At 39.2% G+C, this 24319-nt stretch overlaps 1 protein-coding gene across 12 annotated transcripts in view; it reads left to right on the top strand.

Annotated features, from left to right (window-relative positions):
- Zbtb20 (zinc finger and BTB domain containing 20) overlaps positions 1–24319 on the top strand; it is a 760216-nt gene that overhangs the window by 620555 nt on the left and 115342 nt on the right. For 4 of the 12 annotated variants that reach the window (XM_035444554.1, XM_027412661.2, XM_027412663.2 and 1 more), the window contains one exon: positions 2276–2481. The exons of the other annotated variants lie outside the window; for them this stretch is intronic. The gene's annotated coding sequence lies outside the window, so the exon portion shown is untranslated. The remainder of the gene's footprint in view (positions 1–2275; positions 2482–24319) is intronic. 12 annotated transcript variants of the gene reach the window in all.

Genomic DNA, 24319 nt, shown 5'->3' with positions numbered 1-24319 from the left:
CGAGCTAGCACTTGACCTCATGGAAAGATACTAGAAGTAGGGGAAGTTTGGGCAAATCCAAAATTTCTAAGCTAGATCACTTGTTATGGTTACATGTTTTCTTGAGGAAAATTCTTGAATTACGCTCAGATGTCTATATTTTTGTAGAATTTGTAATGCTTTTAATAGTGCTTGAGGAGTAAATTAATCCTAAAATGTAAGTCAGCCATCAAAAATAAAAGAAACTAAGTCTTTAAAAAGTTTTAGATTGAAAGCAAGAGGTTTGGGGATTTTTTTCCTTCCCCCCTCAACCCCCCCCTTGGTTTCTTTTTTTTTTTTTCTTTTTTTCTTTTTCCTTCTGAACCCTTTTGTTGCTGCAGCTGTTGTACCTGCATATTTTGGTTTGTGTGTGTCTCTTCTCCCCACCCTTCCCCTCTCCCTCTCTGGTTTTTGATGTGACCAGAGTGTTTTCTCAGAGGGACAGAGGGTCTAGGAAGAGGCTGTTGCTGAAAGCAGCAGTGGCTCCCCTTGATCCAAGCAGGCAGCTTCCATCAGCTGGCTGTGCCGTCAGAGTACAGGGAAAGGTGATAGCTGTCATTCTGGGATTCTTCGTAGCTCTGACCTGAGAGTAACACATTCACAGTCGAGGAGAAAGGGGAAAAAATAGAGGAGGAGGAAAGAAAAGCTCTTTGAGCTGGAATACACTGGCCCTTTCTTCCTGGAGGCAATCCGCTCTGGTTCTTGGCGACGTGTCCTGCACTATCAGATATCATATGACTTTTTATTTAGATTTCTTTTTGGAGAATGGCCTGTTAGGACTCTGTTTGTTTTCTTTTATTTAATTTCCTTCTCCCTTCACCCGCTAGTTTTGTGTATGTGTGTCAGAGTGTGTGCACGCATGCATGTGTGTGTGCAATTTTTATCTTTGTTTTTGTTCTATTGATCTGATGCTTTATTTAAGGACAAAGCTTTAATTATTTCAGTATAGTGGTTTAATCACTTGCCAAAAAGAAACCTCATTCTGAGCTTTTTTGGGGGGTCCATTTTTAAACACATCCATTAACACAGGAGGCTGCAGCTGCTAAATGCCTGCTGGTCAGACCTTGGCCCACTCCCTCACCTTCATGTTCCCCTCCCCCTCAGCAGCCTGCCCTGCAGTGTAAGTTAGGAAACACCTGTGCAGAGTTGGGAGGGAAATAAAAGTAGAGACAACTTCTCCAAATCCGCACTCCTAGTTTCACTTTAATAAACTTTTTTTCAATCCTCGATTTTTTTTTTCCGGCACTCTCTGTTGAGCTTGCAAACATCAGAGATAGTTAAGGATATGTCTGTGGAGCTTTTGTGAGGCCAGCTGAGCACCACTGGAAAGTGGAGCAGGAGTTACAATCCATTCAGAGACTTAAGAATTAAGTAAGAGGTTTAAAGAAGGTCTTTGAGATCCGTGGGCTGTTCGTTCTGGGTTTGGTGAGAAATGATAAATGGGATATTTAGGGTATTCAAGGCAGAGAAGGAGAAATTCCCAAATAGAAGAGAGACAGACATTCCTGCTTCAATTAGTACTTTTAAAACCTTAACTCAATCAAATTTTTATTTTGTATATCTCAAAATTTCACTGACTAATGTGTGATCGGCTACCTTTCCACACTTGCTATGAAAAGCAGTTATATTGACAGTTATTGCTGGATTTACTCTAAAATTTGATGCATTTCTTTTTTAGTTTTGAAGAATTCAGATTTTACTTAGAAAAAAGGGCATAACTTCTCTCGATATGCATAAGGTTGTCTATACATTATTCTTGCCGTACAGAGTATACTAGATCCTGATTGTGTGTACGTGTGTGTGTGTGTGTGTGTGTGTGTGTGTGTGTGTGTGTGTGTTATAACACACAAAACTGCCTTAAAGGCTCAGGTGACTGCTACACACTTTAGACCTGTAGTTTTTAGTTTCTTGTTACTTGCTCTGAAATTGTTTTTCGTGAACCTTTAATGTGCAATGTCTTTTCATAACCAATGGTGAATTTTGTTGAAACTTGGAGAGAAATTTATTCCACCCCTTTAAGAGTACCCAAAAGGGAAGGGAGAACTATTCTCCTTCGGCAAAAAGAAAAAAAAAAATTGAGAAACCTTTTTCCCCCAACGGAAAACTCCAAAACAGCTCTGTCTCAGAACATTAAACTTGGCATGGATAAGAAATGTGAGTTTTGCTTTGTTTGAGGAAATTTGTTTTTGAGACAACAATGTTATAAATATTTTTAAATTGCCTGCTGAGCATGCGCTGTCTCTGACTTTATTCATAGTTTTAAATACACACCAAAGTGCAGTCTTCTGAATGGCCACAGGTAAGGCTGTCGATTTGTGTGATCCTTCTCTGAGGCACCTTCAGTGAGTCTACTCAGTTTTCCAGAAGGGAAAGGGGCAAGAGCTGAGTTCAGACCTGGATACCCTTCTAACTATCATAGAGAAAAAGTGAACTGCCCACTAAGGCTTGCACCCTGTACTTAGGGTAAGTACTATTCAACTTCTTTCCTATGCAAGTTGCCTGCCTTAACTTTCCGGCTTAGTACTAGTAAATGGAGACAAAAAATTAACTCAGTGAGGAATTTGACTGAAACAGAAGATTTGCAGATTTTCAGGGGCATCTATTGTGCATAAATTTAGGGATACGTGAATTTGCCAGTAAAATGCTGGAAGCTCAGCGCTTACAGAGCAAGGATGTGCTAGTCTGAACATGTCTGATCTCATCTGGAATCGAAAGCTAAATCTAGGTGGGCCTGTAATAATACCAGAAAAGAAACACATGTATCTTTTGTACAAGCTTTTTTTTTTTTTTCTTTAAGCCAGCCTTCCAAAGGCAAATGACAAAAGAAGTAGATCTCTCATTTACTTAGTCCTCTACTTTCCTTCTGCAGAGACATGCCCAGGTGTTCTTGGTTGTTGTTTGTTGTCATTGCTGAAGTGCAGTCTTTCCTGTCACTAATGGTAATACTTCCCATTTTCCAGAAAGCTTTATCTCCATAGCTAGGTTTGATATTGCCTCATGTAGTCATCTCTCCCAGGTCTGCAATGTCCCTCTCAAGCTTTGCAATTCTGATTGATTCTTGCTAGGATATTGCTCTTCTTGTTTGTTATAGTTATGGTAGAAATTTTTTTTCATTTTGGGGGCTTTTATAACTATCCAAACAAGTTACCCTCTAAGATGAAATTTCTCATACTTATTTGTGTCTCAGAACTGAACTTGTCTTCAAAAGATTTTTTAAAAATCGAATTAGCCATTTGGGTTTTGTTGTTATTGCTTTCTTTTTGTATTTTTGTTTTATGAATTTTAAATATTCTAATAAATGAAAGTGATCAGGTTTTTTAACAAAATACATTTTGCTTTTCTAATTCTGTTTTCTTTATGTGGCTTAAGATCAAATTTGAAAATTCAGGGTGTTAAAAAGAAATATTAACAAGCCTATAAGTAGCCTACTGATATTTTCAATACCCAATTTGAAATAAGAGTTTTGCTTTTCATTCCTCATATTATCTTTCACTGCCAAACAACATTAATTTGTGTGTGTGTGTGTGTGTGTGTGTGTGTGTGTGTGTGTGTGTGTCTTGTGGTGTGTGTGTATAGTATGTGTATGTGTGTGTATTTCAGGTATATGTAAATACATATCTGTGCATACTTGCATATACAGCAAAAATAACACGAAGCCACTTAACATTTATATTAATTTTATTTTTATATAAAAAATTAGTGAGCTTTTGTTATTTTATCATTTTTCTGTAATTTAAAAATCCAGTAAACTGTTGCCTCTATCTGATTATTATCCACATACACTTCTAAGCATGTTTATATTCTTATAAGTTACCTTAATTTCTATTTTATAGGTCTTGCACACTCCTTCATTTTATGCAGATGTATTAATGCTGGTTTATTCAGATACCACTTGCTTTATTCTATATCTGTTAGTGTGTTAACAAGTGGTTTTCTATTTTGTTTTTATTTCAATTTTTTTCTTTTATTCTTTTCTAATCTAGAGAGAATAAATGTTTCTATATGTCACTAGTATTCTGAGAAAGAAACTTTTAAACATGTGTTCTCCTAGAAAGCTTTCAAACAAACAGGAGATATCATCTTTACCTTACATCTTGTTGGTCCATTTTTCCAGCTGTATCATCACCAACCCTGAAAAAAACAATGATAATAAGTATGACATGATCATAGAACTAGGAACTACCAACAAAAATTGTGGCATATGTAGGGAAATGCCAAGACCTTTTCCAATAAAAATCAGCTGTTTTAGGCTCTTTTTTTCTTTTGAATTTTGTTTGTGACTTTTTGGCTTGCTGAAGCATTTCCCTATAATCTTAGAAGCCACAGCAAATTCCCAATGCCACAGCAACACTTCCGCCAAGGAGAGCCAAGGAGCTGGTCCTGGAGGCTGTAGCATTTCTCAGAAAATCATACAAGGTAGGGGGAGTAAGGAAGCTGCTCTTTTTTTTTTTTTTTTTTTTTTTTTTGCATTTTCCTAGTTTATTTAACCTGCCAGGGACAGAGTTTTTCTTCATGCATATTTCCTTCACCTAGCTAAGGCTTTTCCTTCAATGCCAGTGACTTTCTATTGCTTCCGAGAGATGGTTCACATAGCAAAGCATCCTGTTTTTGTTTTATATTGAAACATGGAAAGCTTTGAAAACTGGGGAGGACAAAGGAAAGGGGGCTTAGGGCATCTGGGAAATATCCAAAGAGCATTAGGCTCACAACTAGTTGTTAAGATGGTCATGTCTGCAACTTATCTGTTTTCTCCAGGGCTTCTAAGTGTTAATGTAATGAAGGGATAACTATAGGGTGCAAACTGTGATCTAACTGATTCAGTAGATGGAGCTCTTCCCCCTAAGTCTGTATTTAAATTAACGTCCCATTGCAGTTTGTGGGACTCTGTTTTAAGGTGTATTATGATGTACACATAAAACCAAAGCCTGTGTAGCTGAAGGAAGAGATTCCCTGGCACTTTTTAAAGACATAAAGCATTTGTTCAGAAACACAAACTGCAGGGGAGTAGTAAGGATAGGGTGGGAAGTGGGGTTTACCAATCTAAATTTCTCCCTGTGGTTCTTTATTCTCCTAAGTGTGAAGTTAAAGCCTAACAGTTTTCATACAAGGGACTATAAACCTAGAAAACTATATAGCATGTACAGTGTTTTGGCTGTGTACGGGGCAAGACTTTCAAGCTATGTGAACTGTACGGCTCTCCTTTCATTTGACTTGCAAAGGAATCTTAATGCTGTAATGCAATTGTTTCATCTAGTTAGTCTAGAGAATCTGGCTGAAACGCTACAAATTCTGAATTGTGACAGCACCGTGGATGGCAAGGCAGACTTGTGAGGTGCTTTATAGAAGCAAAAATACCTTCATTAATGACAGAAAATAGACCTCTAGTGTCTGTCTTAATATAGAAAGAAATACTTGTTTATTTCTTTTTAAATTAATCAAAATGAGTAATTGTCACAGCATTCTTGTCAGTTTGTGTTATCTTCAGCACCAATAATAAGTTTGATCATTGCCCTTCCCTGGTGCCAGGAGGAAAAATATATGTATGCAAGATGTATTAAGTTCTCTTCCTTGATCTATGTCTTCCCACAGACTGGAGGTGTTACTGAGTATCTCTTGTTAAATCTTGATAAGATCATTTGGCCAAAGTAGAACTGGCATTGGCCTTATTACCAAAAGAAATAGCATTTTTAGAGGACTTGGATTTCCTTTGCACACCACGTGTCTGAGTTTGATACACTCCAGGAAAATAGAGAGGATGAGACAAAATTCTTCCTAAGCAGCCGCTGTAGGCCAAACACTGAAACAGTGCCAACCCAGACCAATCAGGCGGGCTTCTCAGAAGATGCCTGCTTTGCTGAGCACTTCTATGGAGAGAAGAGGGAGGAAGCCCTTGAAACTGCATTCAGATGAATGAGTCTTCACTAATTTCAGCAAAGTCCGTGCTAGTGAATTCAATAACTTCGCCTCTGTGAAGTAGAGCATCTGAGTGTCCTGGGCCCGCTGAGGCTCCCCAAGTGTTGCTCTCCCACATCTTTTGAACAAAAGTATCTTTCTGAATTTAAACAAGTGAAAAACTTCTCACAGAGAGCAAAGAGTAAAATTAATGGAAACTCAAAATCAATTCCAAACCCATTTCTGGCATGATGAGAATAACATTTGTGCTGTGTTTAAAGCAGTTTAAAACAAGAAAATGATAAAATGATCAATACACTTAAAGCCAAAAATAACCAGGAGGGAACAACCTGCAACCCGTTCCCAGTCCTGAAACTCTACACTTCAGATTAAATGTGAAAATAAATGGATATATCTTTTATAAGGCAGCACTCAGAGCCTTATAACATAAACAGCAATGATGAGAGGCCAGCTATCCAATGTTCTACATAAGCTACATTTTTAAAGTTTAGGGTAAACATTTCTGGAGCTAAACTATTGTGCATTTATTTATATGCATGCACATACCATGACCATAAAAAGAACAAAAGTTAAAAGATGCATGCATTGTCTGTGAAGGACATTGCCACTCTATAGTCTTTATACTATAAAAAGAAAAACAAAAATTCAGGCTTTAAGTAAAGCAAAGGAACGTTTAGTCTACATCAGAAAGTCAATGAGTGGACAGTGTGGATCAGATTGAATATTCCTTTTTTTAAAAAAACTTAGGTTCTTCTTTAGTTCATTTAATTCAGTGCATACATAGATACATATTATACATGTTTTCTATCTATTGCTTTAGTAGATTACTCTGAAGGACTTTTTTAACATTAAGAAATTTTGAACCTGTGAATTCAAGGTCAATGAAATACCACTATCTGAATTTACAAAATTCTCTAGTCTTAAGATTTTGCTCCCAATTAGCAATCTGTTATCACTGTATCAGAGTCATTTCACTGAAAAGGTATTTATTGATCATGTAAAATAACATATCTCCTTGAAACTATCTGAAGAAATTAAAGATGACAAAGTCCAAACATATTTAAATTTGTTGAACTAAGGTGCAGTAGGGATGATGATAATTCTAGCAAGCACCATGACGAATGTAACTACAGAAAAGCATGTGTGATTACATCAGTAAGAGTGAACTCAATGAGCAAGGTCAGGATGCTGAGACTCAGAGGCCATGACAGTGTAGGGACTAATGATTAGTTATTGGAAATGTTTAAAGCTTGTGGCTGGGAACAGAATTAACAGACATGGAAAAGAAAAGTCAATCAATTTTAAAAGTGGATAGAGAGGCAGTACTTTTCCTATAGGGTATAATCAAGTACAGAATTCAACTCTTCCAGGGAATTACAGTAACATTGTAGGCTTTGGTTGTCCAGGGTGATAATGGTTGTAAAGAGAGAGCTGTTGTGCACATCTGCTTAAAGAGTCATAGCAGTGGAACTGCGAGAACTAGTTGTCATGCTATTGATTGAAATTTAAAAAGCTCAGCTTAAATGTCCAAAAGTAAATGTCAGCATCATAGAACCATAATTATTGTATCTCAAAGACCGAAGGAACCTAAAGTATCTCAATGAAAGAATGTTGGACCATCTGATACAAGGCCATACAAATTTATTATTTTGCGTGTGTGTGTGTGTGTGTGTGTGTGTGTGTGTGTGTGTGTGTGTGTGTGGTTTGTATTTGGAAAATAGAATTTTAACTGGAAAACTTAAAACAGAGAGAGTGAAACTGCACAGATTCATCTGGACCAATGGGGCTTTGCACTGGTTCCTGTGAACAATGGTTCTAAACAGGGAAGAGCAGAGGGCTTTACAGAGAACCAGAGACTTAACAGAGTAATTTTATCTGGGATTAAACCACTAACTTTGCCAATAAGAAAACTTACACATGGCAAAGCTTGCTCTTAAAATGAGAAAAGTAAAAGTGGGACATGAAGGAATGTTCCCTGGCCACTGTGTACTCCTGCCCAGGACAGACCTATAGAGCTAGAGAGGGTTGATATTCCAGAAGTAACTGAAGAAGAGAGCAAAGGCACCAAGCCTTCTGGGTTCCTATCTCAGTATCAATAACCTCACCTTAAAGGGGGCATCGGTAAGCCTGTGTGGTGAGGATACCTAGTGTTTTGGGAAATGATAGAAAAGCACAATGCAAGATCTACGGTCTCTCTAGAATTTACACTGCTCCCCTGACCCCATGAAAACAAGAAAAGATGGAGAAGAAGAAAAGTAGAGGAAGGGAAGGAAAGCACTTTGTAGTCACAAATTTCTTTTCAAAAGAAATCTGCCTTCCTCCCTATGAATCTGCTGCTTAGCTCGTTCATTTGGTCACCAGAGTCTGGTTTCTAATCAGGCAATGCTGGCTCGCATGCTGACACATGCTACAGGCGACTCCTCCTTGTCTCCTAAGCATATTCCACGTTTTATCATCCTTTTCTCCTCAGAGTCCCAAAGAGGAGCAAATTCTCCCTCCTTAACTTATATGACACCTTGTGTATTTTACAGACTCTTGTCATATTCTGTTTTACAGACCAGCTTCTAGTTTGTAAAAATAAAAAGCAATTCTATATAATTTGGGGCAATGTACATAATTTTGTTGAGCCTCATTTCCCATCTTGGTAAGCAGGAAAGTAATGGCCACCTTGCTTGGATATTATAAAGATTTTTAGGAAATGACATCTATAAGGTGTTTAGCATAATGAGTAGCCAAAGGTTACCACTCAATATCAAATCTATTATTACTGTCACTACTATTGCCCTACTTCTGGATTTTTTCCCTATTAATATAATATTAAAAATCATAATTTGAGGTCAGCATTTTATCTGTCAATGTGCAGAATGACTTTTGCATAATGGGATCTGGATGAAAAAACATAGAGAATCTCCTTATACAAGCCCATATTGCTCCTGTTCCTTCCTCACAAACCTCCTTAAATTCTCTCCTGGAGGTTTAGGACAGCAGTGGTCATGGCAGTGCTACCTCCAGATACACCATAAAAGACATCAGTGCTGTTCACTGTGCACTCTCAGTGCCACATTAGCTTTCAGGTTCCCCATAGACCCTCAACCACTTAGGATGGCTCTTTGCAGCATCCTCAGAAGTATCTGCTTGTGTTCATGGCTTATGTGATTAATGATCTTGTTAGAGCGCTGTCTGTAGCTTGGTCTAGAAACTTTCACTTCAGAGAGCAGGTCAAGATCTCGAATTTAATTTTGGTTGCATCTGTTATAAGCCAATTGTGTATTCATTACGTTTATAGATTCCCTCTTTGGCCATATATTTTCATGGCCATTGACAACACCTGACTCTGTGCTGAATGTCCCTAGATTTTACTTTAGAGACCTGAAAATATAGCAGTGAGACTTGGTGATCACAAGCTGTCATTTTCTTTGGCATTTTCTTCCCTTAATGGTGTAATCTTAGCTAAATTTGGAGAGGAGGCAAGTAGGGAAGTTTTAATTGTCCAAAATACGGCATTGTAATTCTCTATTAATGAGGTTTATGGTCAATATAGTTTTCTTATATGTTGTTGTTTTTCCAAACATGTAACCACATACTGTTCAAGGGTAAAAATAATAATAACAATAATAATAATAATAATAATAATAATAATAATAAAACACTAAAAAACATGAAAATTATTTTGTATGTAAAGGCAGAGATAGAAGTAACATTAAATGTGAGGGTTTGGCTGTAGGTAGAGCAACATACAGGGGAAACTGAGTGCATATGGATGCTGGTCCTTCAAGGTGATGGTGAAAAGTGAAAAAATAAAAATGAGGTAGGTGATGTGGGTATGCAAACGCTGGGCTGACGTCAGGGTATGCTTATGTCAGGAAGAGTGTTGCCTTTTAATCTGCCAGAGTTCCACTTATGTGAGAGTGAACTGGTATTTGTGAGGGAAGCAAGGCCACATTTAGGGTAACTGGTAATTCAATGAAGGATTTCACTTTGCCAGACTAATAGTGTTGGCATCAAAAGAAAAAAGTTTTGCAGATTTCTGTGTGTGCACTTGCTGTTCCTGGTGTTCCTGGTGGGTGGCTGAATCATCCTGATGGCATTCAACAGGAACCAGCTGCTGGGAATATTAAAATGCATGCATTTATTCCTCTAGAGAGACAGGAGCATCTGCAGAGCCTTCCTATCTTGATAGTACAGATAATCCCAGGGAGCATCCTCTAGTGGTTTTAACTCTATTCATTTATACATCTTCTCTTCATGGTTCTCGTCGATGCCTGGAGTCTTAACTAGAGTTATCTGGACTATCTGAGTCCTAAATCCACACCAGGTTACAGGGTCAGACTATGAACACATAACGGAGAACTGCAACCACAAGGACAGAAAGTGGCACTCCTCTCTTGGCCAGCCTATCTCATGAAGAGTACGCATTACTCAGCCTTCTACCTAGGTAAAGACAGAAACTCCCCTCTCCCACAGCCTGGCCAGAATGTAGTCTTCTCAATTCTCTGTTGTACTTAGGAAGCCTGTGAACCTTATGCTTTTTTGTTGTTTTATTTTATTTTGTTATTGTTGGTGGGTTTTGGCTTAGGTTTTAGTTTTGGTTTTTGAGCTAATATCAACAATGGAGGAAAAGGAAAGTGCAAAGAAGAGGTCTGCACTCCATAATCTACTAAGTCTTCCCATCTCTAATATTTATGAATAATGTATTGAACTGATGGAAAAATGTTGAATATGTTCATTATGAATTATATTCATCAGTGTGTTGCCTGGAATATAAAAGAGCAAAGCAGTTGCGGTGTAGCTACTTCCTTACAATACATGCACTGGTGCAACAGAGCTCTGTTTCCTTTCCTAGTCCACTGTGTGCCATCCCAAATGCACAACCTGCATGTCTGAGCAGTAACTGCAGAGAGGATACCTGATGGAATGACAGACAGACAAGATTTAGCCCCATTCGAAGTAGAGTCTGAGTTGTATACAAAAGCAGCCATGGAGAGGGAAGGATTGATATCGAAGTGTCCTTTAAAGGGAACCACTTCCACGTAGCAGACATTACTCAAATTCGTCATGATTCAGAGAATGTCACAGGTTCTACCATCAGAAAAGAAACTCACAATCCTGATCCTGGTTTTTTTCAGGTTAACACAAATAACTAATTTGTTGCCATTTCGAAATAAGCAAGGAATGATAGAAGAAAATTCAGAATTAAATATTTATTAGGTATAGCTTCAAAATTCATTCTATGCTTTTTCTCTGCTGGTTTTCCTCCATTATTACATTACATTTAGGATTTATTAAAATTGTATTTCCTAAGAAGATGTCATTAGTAGACACTAAGCAGAAACATGACAACAGGCAAGAAATTTGGGGTTTTTTGTTTGTTTGTTTTGCTTTTTTAATTGAAAAATCAACAGAAGAGGTAACAGAGAGTTAATTTCAAAATAGCCTATCCCTACCATCATGAGAGTTGAGTCAAGACACACCATGTAAGTAAGGTCAGGGACTGGTCAGGCACAGCCAAACTTCCAGGTGAGGACATTTCCCAGTTAAAGCAGTTCCGTGGGAAGGTAGGACACAGCTCTGGCCTTTCCTGGGATCTCATGAGAACAGTGCAGTGTATTTGCTTCAAAGAAGCCTTTGCTTCCCCCTGAGTCACTTCACAGCTCTTAGGAAGAGGAGCTGGAATGCATCTCAGGAACCAGCATCAACGTTGCAGTGACCATTGCCTCAAACAAAGTGTCCCAGCATTATTTATAATTATACATTTCCGAGATTTTCTTTCTTTCCTATGGTCTCTTCAAAGGCTAAAATCTATAATACCTCATAAAAAGCAAGAATAAACTTAAGAACAAACACAATTACTAGTCATTTATACAGTCTCAGACAGGAAGAAAGAAAGAGGGGAGAAATAAATAGTAAAACATGCTTACAGGAAAATTACACTGTCCAACATTTTACATCAGGTCAGAAGAAACAAGAATGGTGCTCCGACTCCAAAGCAGCATGATAGAAGAGCCAGGGAGGTAGATTCGCCTAGTGCTACCCTTCCTGTCATGTGAGAGTGTATTTGTCAAACAAATAGGACACCATCTATCCTCATCTGCTTCACAGCAGCACTGCTGAGGCTGATGGTGCGGACATGTATAAATGCACATATTACAGCTTCCTGTTTGCAGCAGGGAGAATCCTGTGTATGCATCTGTTGTGAAGGTCAGTCACTTTTTTAAATAAATTTTAAGACCTCCTCTGCTAATTACCAATTGTTAAAACACTTGAAAACAGTGAGTGAGCCTCTCTCATCTCAGCAAAAGAAAAAGCTTTTGAAAATGGGTGTCAGTACAGAGATCCAAGCATGTCTCCTTAGACTGGAGTCCTAATGGCCTTACTGAACACAGTACAAACCCATTGGGCAAAATAAAAGATAAGCTTTGCCAATAGATAGCTTTGAAAATCTTGAATTCTGGATATATTAGTTGATTTAGTACCAAAGTCTAATTGTGGCTGTAGGAGTAAGCTAGTTGTGAAACGCTACACCCAGGCATGATACAGCCTTTGCCTTAATGAACTCTCAGTAGCTGTGATTACTCACAAAACACCTACACAAGACTGGAACCATTATCTCTCCTTCATCGAGGGGAAGAGAGGTTCACGAGAATGCCCTCCTACCCAGGGATTGATGGAGCATTGATAGTTCCTGAGCACTCCATCCCCTCCTGAGAATGTATGAACAGTCAACAGTTGTTGGAAATGAGGCATTTTCTTCAGTGAAGTAACCACTTCTCAGTTGCCCATGCTCCTGTAAGTAAGCCTAATCAAACACATCCATTTACCAAGCTTGACTTGAGTGGAACCTTTTCTTTGGTTTGTCACTGGTGCCCTATCTGAGGTGAATAGACAGACATTTGCTCATCTTCCCAGGAAAAGTTCAGATAACATGCTTTAGAAAGTGAGACAAAGGCATATACAAAAAGAACAGGAGTAGTCATCAGCACCAACATCTGCCCAAGCTGTGGGTCCCACCAACAGTCAGATTCAGTATATGTAAAGCCCCTATGATGGCTGGGAAGGAGACTATGTTCATCATACTCTACACTGCAATTATTCTTCTGTTGTTGGTCTTGGTTCCTTAATCTCTTTCCCCTCTTCAGTCCTCACTGGAATAATAATGACCTGAAGAGGGCAGGTGAAGATAAAATGTGATTTTTTTTTTTAAGTCATGACTGCCACCCTTTAATAGCCTCTTCCTCTGGCCTCTTCCAAGCATCCAGAAAAGAGAAATTAGCTTCCACGGATAATGAAGTCATAGCTCCATAGCATAAGCAGAGGAAAGTAAAGGAATAGTAAACACACTGTTAGTGAAACAAGTAAGTTTCTGCTGGGCTGGGAGCAGGGTTCTCCTATTTCCTCTATTTCTTCCTAACTGAAAAGAGTTATTGTGGTAACTCACCTGTGCTTCTGAACCTGTGTGTACATGCCTAAGACTTGCTCAAGGTAAGGCCAGAAAGAAATTGGGACTTTCATCCAGGAGACCCAGCTCCTTTGTAGTAACTTCTGCCTGTTTCCGTTTGTGTTTTTGCAAAATGTGTTTTAGTTACCAGACATTGATATCCTGGATATCCTGAGATCATGACAAAGTAGGGATTGGTGGATACAACGAATAACAGCAGAGTCCAGTGTGTTCATAATCTGTTAGATCTGTAGGCAAGACCCCATGTTGTTCTAGTCTGTGTTGGATAATTGATCAGGGTCCTTACCCTAAGAAAGCAGGGTTAACTGCGAGCTTTGAGAACAATGGTAAATGTTTTGAAGTTTGAATCTTGGTGACACAAGTCTTGGTGACTAGAATGCCTGGGCACAAAACGGTAACTGGAACCAGGGGCAGCCTTATGAGTGTCCAGCCTGTGCTGCTGCACAAGGCCCCAGTGTGGACGGGCTCCATGCTCAAACTTAATGCTTCACTGTGGCTGTCTTGAAATTCTTAATAATTTCTAATAAAAGGCCCCACATTTTGCATTTAGCCCTGAGCACTACAAATTATGTAGCAGGTCCTGCCTGCCTGGAATTTATCTTTCCCTGGCATGCCAACTGAAGGTATCAGTCACATGTCTTCTCTTACTGAAAATGATCCCCTCTTTTGATTCCTCAGAAGCTTATTCCCCTGTTAAACTCTTTGAAGATTTCTCTCCAAGTTATGTGGTTCAAAGAACCCATCTCCCTTCCTTCCTCCAAACACCTCAAGATGACTATGATCAAGGCGCTCTTAGTTTATAATCAAAAACTCTATAGTTGCCTTAGCCAAGTTGTTTGCTTGCTTGCTTGTTTGTGTTTGAGGTTTGAGGTATTTGGTTGTTTGTTTTACTAAAGGCTAACTCCTGGAGAAATAGTTATATCATGGTAGTAAAGCATTTGCCTTGCATTGTTATTAAAATAGGCATCAGCCATCAGACTGAAAACTTAAAAACTGCATCTTACATTCAGGTTACCTTCCCTGTGGTGATTTCTTAGCCACCATGTAATCAAATACATCAGCTTAGGAAAACGAGTTGATCTTCTAGTCCTGGTTTTGGACTGAAGCCCTCCCACTTCCATGCCACAGCTGGTTATGTGTCCTCTGCCATCCTCATCATTCCTCCTGCATCAGCAGCTATTAAGCCCCTCATCACTCACTAAAAACAATAATAATAGTGCTATTAAAGGCTTCTGTCTTTGGCTTAGTGAGAATAATTTTTGCTGAGTGTGAGATGTAGACAGTAACCCCTGTCTCAACCTTGGTATGTGTGAATTACAGAACCATAAGGTCTGGAGCAGGCACTGCAAAGTATGAGAACCTTTTTCACAGTAACAGCCTTCTCCGAATATCCAGGCCTCCTAACTTCTAGTCAAGGATATGTCCTGCTCTCCTGGGGAGAGAAAGGCAGGTTATCCACATCTGGAAACATAAAGTACACATGCCTGGCTCCTAACCAGCTTCCAGACATCCATAACTGAGAGAAGAAAGTAACTATCAACGCTGGGGGAAAGATCCCATGTCCAAAGAAGCCTCCTATCACTTCCTGCTTCCTCTCACTTCCTATCACTAATAATGCCCACAGTTGCTAGAGGACCCAGAGCAGTGCTGACCTAACAAAGCTTGGTTCAAATCAAGGAAGAGCTGCTGCTTCTCTCTGCTCCTCCCACTTTTACATCTCCTCCTATAGAAAAGGAAACAGGAGGAATCCAACAGAGAGATGCTGGGCCAGGTAGTTTTTTTCTAGTTTAAATTATATGAAATTGGGTTTACCTGTCCTTCCCAGAAGTTGGCAAGCTTTTTAATGATTGCTTTCATCCCAACTAGAAGCAGCACAACCATGCCAACACCAGAAGTCCAAATGCATAGCTGATAGATAACTCATGGCTTCCCCCAGGGAGATTTTCCTTAGGTCACCAGACCCAGAAAAAATCTCAAAGAATACTTAAGTCCTTTCTGATCCTGATCACCCTGTCACCTTCTCCTTTGCCAACAGAGCCCAGGGTCCAGTGTTAATCTGATTCCCTTCTACAACGTTCCTTGTCTATCCCTTCCTCCAGTTTCAAATTAAAACTTCCCTCTACTGCTGTAATTGTTGGAATTGAAATGGCCAAAGCATCAAGACATGAGTGGCTTAACCACACGATGAGATGTTTGCTTTTCCAAAGTTCTGCAAATTAAAATGTACTTCACTAACAAGGGGTATCACAAGCATCTTGCCTACAGTGGATGGTTATTCCTTCTGAGCCAAACTAGACAGCCTAGGCTTAGCCATTTTCCTCAATAGAAGCAGATGATCTCACTTCACCCCATTTCACTGTAGACACAGAGGGGAAGTAAACTCAGAAAAGCAAATTTTTTCCCAGGAAGGGAGAAAGAGGAAATGGAGGTAAATAACCAACCTCGGGATGGTTACTGAGGGTCTCCCATTAAAAAAAAAAAGCCACAATACTACTTTTTGATTTTACATGAAAATAAGTGTGTACTTTACATAGCCAAGACCCTAGTAGGTAAGGCTATATGAATAGTGAAAATAAGTTTAAAACTAAATACATCATCAAGACCCTGACCTCCATCCTCCTTCGAAAATTTGGACAGAGTCATTTTTATGGTAAGGGGGGATCCTGTTTACATTTGAGAGTATAATTGGTGCAGAGGTAATCCAGTTTTTCCTCAAGGTCAGCAAATTTAGCAGTAGAACTCAGTTTGGGACCCGTGGGCTCCTCAAACTTTCTGTTTTCTCCATGGTTGGTTGCAGGCTCTGCGGAGAGGAGGCCAGCCTTCCCTCCTAGTCATTTCTCTGCACTAGCTGTTGTTCCTGCAATTCCAGAGAAAACGTTAGCATGAGAATTGAAGGGAGACTGGGGCATTAGGGGGACATTAGCAACTATTGAAAAGACATTCTGACCTATTTCTGTAGTTATCAATGTAATAGTATTTGTTGCCAGGAAATGCAACATTGACGGTTGGGAGGTTGGATTGCAATAGCAGCCTGTTCTCAGGGGCCCTCCAGTTACAGGAGGTGGTAATTCTAGTTAATAAAAGGGTGAACTTCAAACACATTTTAACCAAATCAAATTGTAGCAGGAAATATCATATTACTGATGTTCAGGCCGATTCACAGCTGGTAACATTAGTCAGTCTATAGGCCTAAATTCTGACTTTTCAGCATTTTCAGATGCATTTCTGGCTGCTAGAGAGTTCCCCAGGCACATTGTTATGGAGGAATAGGAGATTTTTAACTAATGTAAAAGCTAGGATAAATGAAAAAATTTTTATTCACGTTAGACTTTTTTTTTAAGATTGTCAGATATTCAAATAATATGTAACCAAGCCAAACTTCAGGTGGTTGATAGGAAATCTAGAGCCAGGAGTTTAAAAAAAATTTTTTTTTCGTTGTTTTGTTTTTTTCCATGACATGTTGGCAAATGATAAAAGCGATTCACTCTGCTAACCAGAGATGCTGGGCAGAATTCCCCCAACACTGATTTCATGCCATGAAAAGCACATGGAGTCTGGCCTGGCAAGGCACGGCATGCAGCACAGGCTTTGTGTCCTGTGGCTCATATCTGAGTCCTAACTTAGCCCCTACTGGTTCTGTGGCCAAGGAAGGTCACACCACCTATGAAACTTAGGATTACCACATAGAAAATGGGCACTGTGTCTGACAGTCATCGTTTAGGAAGATGAAATAAGGTGACAGAGAGAAATCCACACAAGGAAATGGAGCCAGGCAAGTGCTGAAGTGTTCGAAGGTGATGGTAGTTACCTTCTTCCATTTTGCTTTTAAAATTGTGATTTTAAGAGTTATTTTTCCCAGTACAACATATATTTTGCTATTATAAAAATACTGCTGCCTACCCTGAACACCAATCAGGTCAAGTCCAATGAGCTTAGGATACCTTATTGTAGTCACATTTAGGACTGAATTTCCCTTTAGTGATCTATACTGGGTTCTTGCAGTCAGAACACAGAGAAAATTATAATCAAGACAATTAGACCCATGGTAACACAGCCTCACGTTGCATGGAAGCATAAATTTCCTGGAACCTTCATGTTTCTTTGCTTGTCTCACTCCACAGAATTGGGATGCCTGTCAGACACCTTCCTGTGGATTGTCAACTTCGTAGATTTTTTTCCTAAAGTTTTTCTATGTACCTGTGTTAACATTTTCACAGAGATTAATTCTGATTTGGTTCACCTACACTTTTGATGCTTTAAAAGCTTTCCATTGTGGGCAGATTGTCTCAACTACTGTATTTGAGGGTGGAAAAAGAAAATTCTGCCCAAATGTAAGCACCATGGAATCAAAGAAACAGTAGAGTTTTTTTTTTAGGGGGGGGGGGGAGATTTCAATTGCATCCTTTGAGGATCCAGACAATCTTGAATTCTTTACAAAAGCACACCAGCAATGCCATCCTCCCTTCTCTTACACACGCACAGACATGTGCACACACACTCACAGACATATGGGGTTGAGGAGGGCTATGGGGCTATTCTTCGATATGATAAGAGACAAAATGTTCATAAGGAATAGAAATCTAGAAAAAGGGTTATTCTGTTTAAAAAAAAAAAAAAAAACAACAGAACTAGAAGCCAGGACATCTGAATTCTGATTCTTTTTGCCCTTCTGTTTCTTTCTGTCCTTCTTGTTTGGATCTCAGCCTGTTCCTCTCCCCAACTCCACTGACATTCCCTCCAGGAAACATGGGTTCTCACTCATTCTCTTAGGGTATATCAGGGGAGAATTCATTTGTTACTGTTTTGAAAGACATTTTGATACCTGTACCAGGGGCAATTTATGTGGGCAAAGTATTTGCCTCATTTGAAAAGATGAAGACCTGAATTATTCCTCCCATCACTCTTCAATGGGTAAAAGAATGAACTTTTCACACCAGCACAGGAAGAAAACGATGTCATTAGAATGTCGACTTCTCACATGGTATTAATAACTGTATAAATATCTAGACTTGATGCAGACTCACTGGCCTTGGCTGACCTTCAGGTGACTTTCACTTTATCCATTCCTGCTTTGGTAAACTTTAACTAGAGAACCACACACTTATGAGAGGTACTTGGGGTGTCTGTGTACCTCTCCTATATAACCCACAATGTGCATTGATGGCTAGTTAGAATAGCTTGATATGTATGCCCTTTTTTGTGCATTGACCCATTTAGTATGTCTGCCAAGGGCTGACCCATAACTAGGAGGGTTTACTTCTTCTGAACAGATAAAGTACTTACTTATATGTCACACATGACACTGATTGTACCTGTTCTATGCTAGTGAACATTTCTATCTATCTTATGCCTTATAAACATACATAGCTGTAGCCCCCTAGAATGTATCATCAGAAGTACGAGGTAAGAACTGGAGAGATATAGCTCGGTGGTTAAAAGCACTTGCAGCTGATGCAGAGGACTCAAGTTCAGATACCAGCACCCATGTCAGACAGCTCAAAACAGTCTGTAATTCATATTCCAGGGGTTTAAGAGCCTCTGCAGGCATACATACACATACACACATACACACGTGCGCATGTGCACTCTCTCCCTTAAAATATTAAAAATAAATCTTTTTTAAAGAAGTAAAAGATATGTTGTGAATATCATGATTTGAATAAATAGAATTACCAATGGCATATGAATTTTGAGCAACAGATTTCCTTTTCTGAACTCCATAAATACCTAGCCAGAAGCTAGCCCACAGAGATCATAATTCAGTGGTACCTGTAAAGTGTGAAGATGTCTTTCATTTCTCTTTTCTATTTTCCTTTCTAATTTATAGCTTATAGATGCCATTCCTTCATACTTCTACATGCTTTGTTTCTGTTTGCTGTGGCTTAACCATGTTACTAAAAATAATCTTAAATACCTAGACTCATGCAGTCCTCCTGCCTCAGCCTCCAAAGTAACTGCAATTACAGCCATGGTGCCAAGCATTCTTCCCCACTCTTGATATTTTCAAATGAATGGCTGTTGATTTATTAGTTAAATAACATAAGAAAGCAAGGATTTTCCCATTGCTTTTTATTATTACAGTCTTGTTGAGTCTCAACTACCTCTTTACCTTCAGACTTTGTCTATCCCATAGCATGGAAATCTTAGGATTATAACTTGAGCTCAGAAATAGTCTTGAGTTATAATTTGGCCTCCTCCTCAGACATCATAGGACAGATGTAAAATGACTTTTAGTGAGATGAAGGGTCCTCTCTTTTTCATAGGACCATTAAATAGTTGGATGACACAGCTGTCTATATAAATAACCTTTCAATTCCTAGAAGAAGAAAGAAACCACATCAGACTCATAGCTCCAGTTTGAAGAAGCTTTGGCATCCTTACAAAAATAATTTTATACAACCTATGGTTCAAATCTACAGGTGATGGTTTTATTCCTCCGGGCTTTTAGGATAGGTACAGACAATCTGTAATGCCTGCCATTAACTGTGACCTCAGTCTAAATGAAGCAGCTGATTTACATGCAAAAGCTTCCTCTTTACTCTCCAGCCTGACTGAATTCCATCAGCACAAAGTGATCTGAAGCTAGTACCCTGGTATTGGGTCACAGGAAGTGATACAGCAAAGAATTCCAAAACAGACACTATTCTAGTGTATCGTAGGTTCTCTCTTCACAAGCCTGTCTAGCAGCAAGCTAAGAAAGCCAGTCTCTCTTCAGCTAACATTCTGTTGAGTCATGTTTACTGTCCCCCCTCAAAAGGGTTCCAAAAGCAAATGCAAGAGGTTGCCGAAGGCAGGGACATGTGGCGTACGCACTACTGAAGTGAGAGGCATAGCATGCACCTGCCTTGTGGCTGTGGCAGGCCATCTTGACTGTGCCATGCCACAAGTTAGCATTTTGGATGAGCAATTGCCATTCTGTTGTTTTCTTCTCAACACATGGTGTTCAAAAACAGTTAAAAGAAAACTGTACCCATTTGCTCATCCCAGAAATCTAAAATTTCAAAGACGCATGCCAAACTAATTTTCACATAATATTTTCCAAGCTTTTTTTTTCTTTCTTTTTTTTTTTTTTTTTTTTGCACTGAGTTCACTTTTTGAACTCTTGGTGTCCTGGCCTGGGGTAAATGGGTGTAGTTTCTCTTTAAATGGCATTAAACATATCAAAGCAGGATTGTATCTGTCACTGTCTCTATCTCTCTCTCTCTCTCCTCTCTCTCTCTCTCTCTCTCTCTCTCTCTCTCTCATCTAATGGAATCAAAATCCTTCAGGGAGTGTCCCAAATCCACATTAATGTCTTTGAGTGCTAATGTCTCCACTGGGACTTTCACGTTAGCAAAATACAAGTGTGTGGTTCCCCTGTGCTGTCTGTATTAGAAAGAGACAAACTACATACCCCTCATTATCCATGGTCTTCAGCTAGCCCACTCATCATGGTAGAAGATGAGTTCAGGGTCTGGGTGATGTTTATTCCTTTTGGGCCACTTCACTCCCTTGTACAGTTTGCCCAAAAATCTTCTGTGAATGTTATTTCTAGCATGCATGAATCTATGGAATGCCAGCCATAAATTTAATCAAAAAGGCTAAGCTGCATATCCACCCATCCTATTTGTATCTCTGTTCTGATGGTGGAAATACTGTGCAAATACCCAGAGTCATAGGACCTGACTGTTGACATTTTTATCATTGATGTTAGGGTATCAGTCATGTGTCCCATTGATTGTTAGAGGGTAATGTGCCTGTTTACTTCACTCCCTTTTTGCCTCTCTAGCAAAGCAATTGGAATGATCTCTTTTTTTGACAACTCCTGATTATCAAATGTCAGTGCCCCATCATGGTGTCATAAATAGATAATAATTACAAATAGTAGGCTCTAACATACTAATAAATAATAAACTGATCATTATATTTCATGTTCAAATGTACATGCATTTAATTATGTTCTGGAAATCTTTAGTATTTCTCTGTTGTTGTTTTATTTTTATTGTTTGAGGCAGTTATACTGCATACCCAGACTGGACTTCAACTCACTATATAGCCTAGGATGGCAATGAATTCACAGCAATCCTCCTGCCTCAACCTCTCAAGTGATTGGATCACAGGCATACACCTTCACACTCCACTATGGTGGTCCTTGGATAATTGTGAATTACTTCATATATGGTGGGGAAAGGGGCTGGATGACTCTCTAGAACCAGCCTCCAGCCCCTGTCCAGTTTCTTTCTTTAGCCCACAGAGGGCTCTGTTGTAGCCCTCAACAGGATGGCCATCAGGGTTGGAACCTAAGGTACTGTCAAGGCTGCTTCGAAGTGTATTGTTTTTACCATCTTCTTGAGTTCTTGAACATCCTGAGAACTACACTCCTTTCTTTTCTTTTTCTGTGCTTCTTCTATCCTTTCTATCCTTTCCACTTTCTTCTTCTATATCATTTCCAGTTTTTTCTTTCCCTTCCTTTCCTGCAAGGAACTAGATGAGGACATTTGAAACTGTTTGTATGTGTGGAGGGGCTCATGAGAGAGGACAGTCGTTAAGCAGTCTTTAAGTCTTTAAGGGATCTGAGGTTGTTTTAGATGGTCTCTCTCTATAGGCCTTTAAATGTGGAAGAATCCTCAGATGCTTTTCTTTTCTATGCTTTCTAAAAGACACGGTAAGTAGATAAGGTGAAAATGTCAGTCCTGGATGGTACTAGCTGTGTGCTCACCTTCAAATGGTTTAGAAACCAAATCCTTATTTACTGGTATTGAATGCAGAATTAACCAGGCCATAGTTTTGTAGGATTGGCACAGGTTTTCTGTTACAGGTTTTAGAAAGTTATGAGTTTTGTTTTGGGGAATTGTTTGTTTGCTTTGCTTGCTCATAAGCACTGATTCCATGATAACTTTGTGTCAGATAAATTATCTAATAAAATTGAAAAAACTACCTTTTAAACATGAGTCATTTGAATTTTCTACATTAATACATAGTATTAATATGTTCATGCTAGCAGGTTTAAATGGTAGGATGGCTGAAAATGTGTGTTTATTCTTATGCTAACTTCTGTACTAAATTAGCATTGTGATATAGATGCTCACTTAAAAGATCACCAGTGGTATTTATATTTTTTTCTCACCTTTGGGTTTCCTCTTTAGTGGTGGTTGGCAAAGAATGTAAGTTATATAGGTCAAATGTTGTTCCAAATGTGAGTGCCATAAATTACATTTTAGATTTATGAGTCTAAACAAAGCACAGTCTCACTGTGCCATAGTTCTTTGCCTGAAGAAAGGGAAATGATCATTGCTTCTCTGCAAGGTCTTTATAATGATTAAATGAGATGGCATGCACATGCCTATGGCACCTGAAACATGGTAGGTACTCATGTGCTGTTCTGTCCTTTTTTCCCTCCGAGGGATGGTTGGGGAATGTTGTCATGCCTTTGATCTCAAGTTTACCACTCGTAATTTTTCTCATTAACTAGATTGAGTTAATGATACTCATTAGGTTTTAGCCATTGAACTTTTGTTTATCGCAAGGAAGACATTGTTCTCTGCCATATACTACAGTATAGCTGGAAGCAAACTGACTTGGACATTGGCTGCAGCCAGGTTTTTGCTTTGTCCCCAGTTTTTCTCACATTTACCTACATTCCCAGGACAGAAGAGTAGCAAAGCAGCAAGACTCAGTGAGCTCTGTTCTGGAGCTTCTGGGGGAGGGCAGTGGATCTGTTATAGGTTCTGAGGCACATCCAAATCCATGGGACAGCTGAAAACAATGGCTCTCCTCTAAACTGAGGTAGCAGAGACTTCCCAGGTCATTTCCAGTGTCTGAGTCAAATACAAGCAATATATACCTTCTCTCATGAATCAAAAGTAATGATCATGACTGGTATTAATCCAGTGGAAATTGTCTATAGCTATTTGAGGTAGTTGTAGTGCAGATGATATAAAACAAGTATATAATGAATTCTGATGAGACAGAACAAAATCTGTCTAGTTGTGTGTTTTTGCTTTCATACTACTTGCACAAGTTGGGGCTCAACAAATGTTCATTAAATGAACAAATTTATTTAGGCAGAAACTGGCCATGATAATAACTGCCCCAGAATATATTTTACACACACACACACACACACACGCACGCACGCACGCACGCACGCACGCGTGTGTGTGTGTGTGTGTGTGTGTGTGTGTGTGTGTGTGTGTGTGTGTGTGTGTGTGTATGTATGTATGTATGCATGTATGTATGTATGCTGTTCAAATAAGATATTGTTTAAATGCAGGGCCGTAGGGACTTAATTCGACCAGATCTCTGGTAACTCCTAATCTGTCTTTGAATTCATTGCTGCTGAGATTGCCGGCTATGTACTTAACTCTCTGACCATTGGCAAGTCCTCTGTTTCCTCATTGCAAAATGACTAAATGATCACCTCATCTGGAAATCCTTTCAACTCCAGAATTCCATCTGGTATCCCTAGTGAGAAGTGGTGTGTGCTTCTAAGAAGTTTGCTGTTATTGAACGTAGTGCTACTTTTTCCTTACTGTAAAAATCACAAATGGACTCCATTAAGAAGTTAGAAACCTATACTGGTTTATTGTGTGTGTGTGTATGTGTGTGTGTGTGCAAGAGAGGAGGGGGAACAGAAAGTAATTATGTGAGTGTGTTTGCATGTGCAGTGAACACATTTATGTATCTTGGTGCATGCAAGATTATATAGAATGACATCAGTTATCTTTGATCTCTCTCTACTTTATTTTTTTAGACAGTCTCTCACTAAACCTAGAACTAACCCATTAGACTCGGCTGGCTGGCTAGTGAGCTCCGGGGATTTATTGGCCATTACATTTTTAGCACTGGGTTACAGATGTGCTCCTGCACACATCTTTAACATGAGTGCTAGGGTCCTGAACTCAGGTCCTCAAGCTTGTACAGTAAGAACTTTACTGACTGACTCAAATAAGT

Source organism: Cricetulus griseus, chromosome 4, assembly GCF_003668045.3.
Source record: "Cricetulus griseus strain 17A/GY chromosome 4, alternate assembly CriGri-PICRH-1.0, whole genome shotgun sequence".
NCBI lineage: Eukaryota > Metazoa > Chordata > Mammalia > Rodentia > Cricetidae > Cricetulus > Cricetulus griseus.
The sequence above is the reverse complement of the archived record's forward strand: the minus strand, read 5'-3'. Positions and strand labels throughout refer to the sequence as shown.